The 8,613-nt window shown below is 44.8% G+C and overlaps 1 long non-coding RNA gene across 1 annotated transcript; it reads left to right on the plus strand.

Moving 5' to 3' along the window:
* The first annotated feature begins 1,233 nt into the window (after window positions 1-1,233).
* Window positions 1,234-4,733, plus strand: LOC127924517 (uncharacterized). The gene is made up of 4 exons (XR_008118070.1): window positions 1,234-1,310; window positions 1,500-1,575; window positions 3,669-4,124; window positions 4,543-4,733. It is a non-coding gene; the product is annotated as an uncharacterized LOC127924517 (long non-coding RNA).
* The last annotated feature ends 3,880 nt before the right edge of the window (window positions 4,734-8,613 follow it).

Here is an 8,613-nt window from a genome sequence, read left to right on the forward strand (position 1 = left end):
GCATATTTTGTACAGACACAAGCTGATACACACAGGAGAAGAAAACAACTGGAGAATCTACACAGCTTATGCACACGGGAGAAAACACCTGGAGAATTCCACAGCTGATACACAGGAGAAACACCTGGAGAATCTACACAGCTGATACACTACAGGAGAAAACACCTGGAGAATCTACAGTGATACACACAGGAGAAAACACCTGGAGAAGTCTACTCAGCTGATACACACAGAGTGAACACACACAAGAATCTGCAGCTGATACCACACAGGAGAAAACACCTGGAGAATCTACACAGCTGATACACACAGGAGAAAAAAAAAAAAAAAAAAAAACACCTGGAGAATCTACACAGCTGGATACACACAGGAGAAAAACACCTGGAGAATCTACTCAGCTGAGATCACACAGGAGAAAACACCTGGAGAATCTACACAGCTGATACACACGGGAGAAAACACCTGGAGAATCTACACAGCTGATACACACAGGAGAAAAACACCTGGAGAATCTACACAGCTGATACACACAGGAGAAAACACCTGAGAATCTACTCAGCTGATACACACAGGAGAAAACACCTGAGAATCTACTCAGCTGATACACACAGGAGAAAACACCTGGAGAATCTACACAGCTGATACACACAGGAGAAAACACCTGAGAATCTACACAGCTGATACACACAGGAGAAAACACCTGGAGAATCTACACAGCTGACACACACAGGTGAAAACACCTGGGGAATCTAGGAAGATGATTTGGAGCTTGGAGTGACACTGACAGAAAAGGTAAAGTATGACTGTTACACACACACACACACACACACACACACACACACACACACACACACACACACACACACACACACACACACAGAGACACACACACACACACACACACACACACAGAGACACACACACACACAGAGACACACACACACACACAGAGAGACACACACACACACACACACACACACACACACACACACACACACACACACACACACACACACACACACACACTGAGATACTCACACACTCTCACACACACACACACACACATCCGCTACACAAACACATAACTAAATAAAAACCAAATCAAATCAAAGTTTACTTGTCACGAGCGACCTTACAGTGAAATGCTGAATACAACAGGTGTAGTAGACCTTGCAGTGAAATGCTGAATACAACAGGTGTAGTAGACATTACAGTGAAATGCTAAATACAACAGGTGTAGTAGACCTTACAGTGAAATGCTGAATACAACAGGTGTAGTAGACCTCACAGTGAAATGCTGAATACAACAGGTGTAGTAGACCTCACATTGAAATACTGAATACAACAGGTGTAGTAGACCTTGCAGTGAAATGCTGAATACACACGTGTAGTAGACCTTACAGTGAAATGCTGAATACAACAGGTGTAGTAGACCTTACAGTGAAATGCTGAATACAACAGGTGTAGTAGACCTCACATTGAAATACTGAATACAACAGGTGTAGTAGACCTCGCAGTGAAATGCTGAATACAACAGGTGTAGTAGACCTTACAGTGAAATGCTGAATACAACAGGTGTAGTAGACCTCACAGTGAAATGCTGAATACAACATTACATACATGTCATTTAGTAGACGCTCTTATCCAACAGGTGTAGTAGACCTCACAGTGAGATGCTGAATACAACAGGTTGTAGTAGACCTCACAGTGAAATGCTGAATACAACAGGTGTAGTAGACCGTACAGTGAAATGCTGAATACAACAGAGTGTAGTAGACCTTACAGTGAAATGCTGAATACAACAGGTGTAGTAGACCTCACAGTGAAATGCTGAATACAACAGGTGTAGTAGACCTCACAGTGAAATGCTGAATACAACAGGTGTAGTAGACCTCACAGTGAAATGCTGAATACAACAGGTGTAGTAGACCTCACAGTGAAATGCTGAATACAACAGGTGTAGTAGACCTTACAGTGAAATACTGAATACAACAGGTGTAGTAGACCTTACAGTGAAATGCTGAATACAACAGGTGTAGTAGACCTTACAGTGAAATACTGAATACAACAGGTGTAGTAGACCTTACAGTGAAATGCTGAATACAACAGGTGTAGTAGACCTTACAGTGAAATGCTGAATACAACAGGTGTAGTAGACCTCACAGTGAAATGCTGAATACAACAGGTGTAGTAGACCTTACAGTGAAATGCTGAATACAACAGGTGTAGTAGACCTCACAGTGAAATGCTGAATACAACAGGTGTAGTAGACCTTACAGTGAAATGCTGAATACAACAGGTGTAGTAGACCTCACAGTGAAATGCTGAATACAACAGGTGTAGTAGACCTTACAGTGAAATGCTGAATACAACAGGTGTAGTAGACCTCACAGTGAAATGCTGAATACAACAGGTGTAGTAGACCTCACAGTGAAATGCTGAATACAACAGGTGTAGTAGACCTCACAGTGAAATGCTGAATACAACAGGTGTAGTAGACCTCACAGTGAAATGCTGAATACAACAGGTGTAGTAGACCTCACAGTGAAATGCTGAATACAACAGGTGTAGGTAGACCTCACAGTGAAATGCTGAATACAACAGGTGTAGTAGACCTTACAGTGAAATGCTGAATACAACAGGTGTAGTAGACCTTACAGTGAAATGCTGAATACAACAGGTGTAGTAGACCTTACAGTGAAATGCTGAATACAACAGGTGTAGTAGACCTTACAGTGAAATGCTGAATACAACAGGTGTAGTAGACCTCACAGTGAAATGCTGAATGCAACAGGTGTAGTAGACCTCACAGTGAAATGCTGAATACAACAGGTGTAGTAGACCTCACAGTGAAATGCTGAATACAACAGGTGTAGTAGACCTTACAGTGAAATGCTGAATACAACAGGTGTAGTAGACCTCACAGTGAAATGCTGAATACAACAGGTGTAGTAGACCTCACAGTGAAATGCTGAATACAACAGGTGTAGTAGACCTCACAGTGAAATGCTGAATACAACAGGTGTAGTAGACCTCACAGTGAAATGCTGAATACAACAGGTGTAGTAGACCTCACAGTGAAATGCTGAATACAACAGGTGTAGTAGACCTCACAGTGAAATGCTGAATACAACAGGTGTAGTAGACCTTACAGTGAAATGCTGAATACAACAGGTGTAGTAGACCTCACAGTGAAATGCTGAATACAACAGGTGTAGTAGACCTTACAGTGAAATGCTGAATACAACAGGTGTAGTAGACCTCACAGTGAAATGCTGAATACAACAGGTGTAGTAGACCTTACAGTGAAATGCTGAATACAACAGGTGTAGTAGACCTCACAGTGAAATGCTGAATACAACAGGTGTAGTAGACCTTACAGTGAAATGCTGAATACAACAGGTGTAGTAGACCTCACAGTGAAATGCTGAATACAACAGGTGTAGTAGACCTCACAGTGAAATGCTGAATACAACAGGTGTAGTAGACCTTACAGTGAAATGCTGAATACAACAGGTGTAGTAGACCTCACAGTGAAATGCTGAATACAACAGGTGTAGTAGACCTCACAGTGAAATGCTGAATACAACAGGTGTAGTAGACCTCACAGTGAAATGCTGAATACAACAGGTGTAGTAGACCTCACAGTGAAATGCTGAATACAACAGGTGTAGTAGACCTCACAGTGAAATGCTGAATACAACAGGTGTAGTAGACCTCACAGTGAAATGCTGAATACAACAGGTGTAGTAGACCTTACAGTGAAATGCTGAATACAACAGGTGTAGTAGACCTTACAGTGAAATGCTGAATACAACAGGTGTAGTAGACCTTACAGTGAAATGCTGAATACAACAGGTGTAGTAGACCTCACAGTGAAATGCTGAATACAACAGGTGTAGTAGACCTCACAGTGAAATGCTGAATACAACAGGTGTAGTAGACCTCACAGTGAAATGCTGAATACAACAGGTGTAGTAGACCTCACAGTGAAATGCTGAATACAACAGGTGTAGTAGACCTCACAGTGAAATGCTGAATACAACAGGTGTAGTAGACCTCACAGTGGAATGCTGAATACAACAGGTGTAGTAGACCTTACAGTGAAATGCTGAATACAACAGGTGTAGTAGACCTTACAGTGAAATGCTGAATACAACAGGTGTAGTAGACCTTACAGTGAAATGCTGAATACAACAGGTGTAGTAGACCTCACAGTGAAATGCTGAATACAACAGGTGTAGTAGACCTCACAGTGAAATGCTGAATACAACAGGTGTAGTAGACCTTACAGTGAAATGCTGAATACAACAGGTGTAGTAGACCTCACAGTGAAATGCTGAATACAACAGGTGTAGTAGACCTCACAGTGAAATGCTGAATACAACAGGTGCAGTAGACCTCACAGTGAAATGCTGAATACAACAGGTGTAGTAGACCTCACAGTGAAATGCTGAATACAACAGGTGTAGTAGACCTCACAGTGAAATGCTGAATACAACAGGTGTAGTAGACCTCACAGTGAAATGCTGAATACAACAGGTGTAGTAGACCTTACAGTGAAATGCTGAATACAACAGGTGTAGTAGACCTCACAGTGAAATGCTGAATACAACAGGTGTAGTAGACCTCACAGTGAAATGCTGAATACAACAGGTGTAGTAGACCTTACAGTGAAATGCTGAATACAACAGGTGTAGTAGACCTCACAGTGAAATGCTGAATACAACAGGTGTAGTAGACCTCACAGTGAAATGCTGAATACAACAGGTGTAGGAGACCTTACAGTGAAATGCTGAATACAAGCCCTTAACCAACAATGCAGTTTTAAGAAAATACCTAAAAAAAATTAAAAAATTAAGTAAGAGATAAGAAAAACAAATTATATATGGACCCTATCACTAACTAACAGATCTAGGATCAGATATTATAGACCAGAGATATATAGCCTATCACTAACTAACAGATCTAGGATCAGATAATATAGACCAGAGATATATAGCCTATCACTAACTAACAGATCTAGGATCAGATAATATAGATCAGAGATATATAGCCTATCACTAACTAACAGATCTAGGATCAGATAATATAGACCAGAGATATATAGCCTATCACTAACTAACAGATCTAGGATCAGATAATATAGATCAGAGATATATAGCCTATCACTAACTAACAGTAGAGAGGTTATACAGTAGGGAGGCTATATACAGTAGAGAGGGTATATACAGTAGAGAGGCTATATACATTAGAGGGCTATATACAGTAGAGCGGCTTATATACAGTAGAGAGGCTATATACAGTAGCGAGACTATATACAGTAGAGGCTATATACAGTAGAGAGGCTATATACGTAGAGAGGTTATATACAGTAGAGATTATATACATATAGAGGCTATATACAGTAGAGAGGCTATATACAGTAGAGAGTCTATATACAGTAGAGACTATATACAGTAGAGAGGCTATATACAGTAGAGAGGCTATATACAGTAGAGAGGCTATATACAGTAGAGAGGTTATATCCAGTAGAGAGGCTATATACAGTAGAGAGGCTACATACAGTATAGACGTTATATACAGTAGAGATTATATACAGTAGAGAGGTTATATACAGTAGAGAGCTATATACAGCAGAGAGGCTATATACAGTAGAGAGGTTATATACAGTAGAGAGGTTATATACAATAGAGAGGCTATATACAGTAGAGAGGCTATATACAGCAGAGATTATATACAGTAGCAGAGGTTATATACAGTAGAGAGGCTATATACAGTAGAGATTATATACAGTAGTGAGGCTATATACAGTAGAGATGTTATATACAGCAGAGAGTTTATATACAGTAGAGAGACTATATACAGCAGAGAGGCTATATACAGTAGAGAGGCTATATACAGTAGAGAGGCTATATACAGTAGAGAGGTTATATCCAGTAGAGAGGCTATATACAGTAGAGAGGCTATATACAGTATAGAGGTTATATACAGTAGAGATTATATACAGTAGAGAGGTTATATACAGTAGAGAGGCTATATACAGTAGAGAGGTTATATACAGTAGAGAGGTTATATACAATAGAGAGGCTATATACAGTTGAGAGGCTATATACAATAGAGAGACTATATACAGTAGAGGGGCTATATACAGTAGTGAGGCTATATATAGCAGAGAGGCTATATACAGTAGAGAGGTTATATACAGTAGAGAGGCTATATACTGCAGAGAGGCTATATACAGTAGTGAGGCTATATACAGTAGAGAGGCTATATACAGTAGAGAGGCCATACACAGTAGAGAGGCTTTATACAGTAGGGGGCTACATTACCAGCAGAGGGGCTATATACAGAGAGAGGCTATATACAGTAGAGAGGCATTACAGTAGAGAAGCCTATACTAGTAGAGGGCTATATATAGCAGAGAGGTTATATACAGTAGAGAGGCTATATACAGTAGAGAGGTTATATACAGTAGAGAGGCTCTATACAGTAGAGAGGCTACATACAGTAGAGATGCTATATAACAGTAGAGAGGCTTATATAATAGAGAGGTTGCACACAGTAGAGAGATCCATACAGTAGAGGCTATATGCAGTAGAGATGCTATATTGGTAGAGAGGCTTATATACAGTAGAGAGGTTATATACAGTAGAGAGGCTATATACAGTAGATATTATATAAATAGTAGAGAGGCTATAGCAATAGTAGAGATGCTGTATGCTATAGAGAGGCTATATACAGCAGAGAGGCTATATATCGGTAGAGAGGCTATATACAGTAGAGAGGTTATATACAGTAGAGAGGCTATATACAGTAGAGAGGCTATAAAAGTAGCGAGGCTATAAAACAGTAGCAGCCATTAACATTTCCTAGGTTGTTGTTGTCTTGCTGTCGGTCTGTTGTCCTGCTGCCGGGTCTGTTGTCCTGCTGCCGGGTCTGTTGTCCTGCTGCCGGGTCTGTTGTCCTGCTGCAGGGTCTGCTGTCCTGCCGCCGGCCTGCCGTCCTGCTGCAGGGTCTATTGTCCTGCTGCCGGGTCTGTTGTCCTGCTGCCGGGTCTGTTGTCCTGCTGCCGGGTCTGTTGTCTTGCTGCCGGGTCTGTTGTCCTGCTGCAGGGTCTGTTGTCCTGCTGCCGCGGGTCTGTTGTCTTGCTGCCGGGTCTGTTGTCCTGCTGCCGGGTCTGTTGTCTTGCTGCAGGGTCTGTTGTCTTGCTGCCGGGTCTGTTGTCTTGCTGCCGGGTCTGTTGTCCTACTGCCGGGTCTGTTGTCCTGCTGCCGGGTCTGTTGTCCTGCTGCAGGGTCTGCTGTCCTGCTGCCGGGTCTGTTGTCCTGCTGCCGGGTCTGTTGTCCTGCTGCCGGGTCTGTTGTCCTGCTGCCGGGTCTGTTGTCCTGCTGCCGGGTCTGTTGTCCTGCTGCCGGGTCTGTTGTCCTGCTGCCGGGTCTGTTGTCCTGCTGCCGGGTCTGTTGTCCTGCTGCCGGGTCTGTTGTCCTGCTGCCGGGTCTGTTGTCCTGCTGCCGGGTCTGTTGTCCTGCTGCCGGGTCTGTTGTCCTGCTGCCGGGTCTGTTGTCCTGCTGCCGGGTCTGTTGTCCTGCTGCCGGGTCTGTTGTCCTGCTGCCGGGTCTGTTGTCCTGCTGCCGGGTCTGTTGTCCTGCTGCCGGTTCTGTTGTCCTGCTGCCGGGTCTGTTGTCCTGCTGCCGGGTCTGTTGTCCTGCTGCCGGGTCTGTTGTCTTGCTGCCGGGTCTGTTGTCCTGCTGCCGGGTCTGTTGTCCTGCTGCCGGGTCTGTTGTCCTGCTGCCGGGTCTGTTGTCCTGCTGCAGGGTCTGTTGTCCTTCTGCCGGGTCTGTTGTCTTGCTGCCGGGTCTGTTGTCCTGCTGCCGGGTCTGTTATCTTGCTGCAGGGTCTGTTGTCTTGCTGCCGGGTCTGTTGTCTTGCTGCCGGGTCTGTTGTCCTGCTGCCGGGTCTGTTGTCCTGCTGCCGGGTCTGTTGTCCTGCTGCCGGGTCTGTTGTCCTGCTGCAGGGTCTGTTGTCCTGCTGCCGGGTCTGTTGTCCTGCTGCCGGGTCTGTTGTCCTGCTGCCGGGTCTGTTGTCCTGCTGCCGGGTCTGTTGTCCTGCTGCCGGGTCTGTTGTTCTGCTGCCGGGTCTGTTGTCCTGCTGCCGGGTCTGTTGTCCTGCTGCCGGGTCTGTTGTCCTGCTGCCGGGTCTGTTGTCCTGCTGCAGGGTCTGTTGTCCTGCTGCCGGGTCTGTTGTCCTGCTGCCGGGTCTGTTGTCCTGCTGCCGGGTCTGCTGTCCTGCTGCCGGGTCTGTTGTCCTGCTGCCGGGTCTGTTGTCCTGCTGCCGGGTCTGTTGTCCTGCTGCCGGGTCTGTTGTTCTGCTGCCGGGTCTGTTGTCCTGCTGCCGGGTCTGTTGTTCTGCTGCAGGGTCTGTTGTCTTGCTGCCGGGTCTGTTGTCCTGCTGCCGGGTCTGCTGACCTGCTGCAGGGTCTGTTGTCCTGCTGCCGGGTCTGTTGTCCTGCTGCCGGGTCTGTCTGTCCTGGGCTGCCGGGTCTGTTGTCCTGCTGCCGGGTCTGTTGTCCTGCTGCCGGGTCTGTTGTCCTGCTGCCGGGTCTGCTGTCCT

The sequence above is a fragment of the Oncorhynchus keta genome, unplaced genomic scaffold (assembly GCF_023373465.1).
Source record: "Oncorhynchus keta strain PuntledgeMale-10-30-2019 unplaced genomic scaffold, Oket_V2 Un_contig_4174_pilon_pilon, whole genome shotgun sequence".
In the NCBI taxonomy this organism is placed as follows: domain Eukaryota; kingdom Metazoa; phylum Chordata; class Actinopteri; order Salmoniformes; family Salmonidae; genus Oncorhynchus; species Oncorhynchus keta.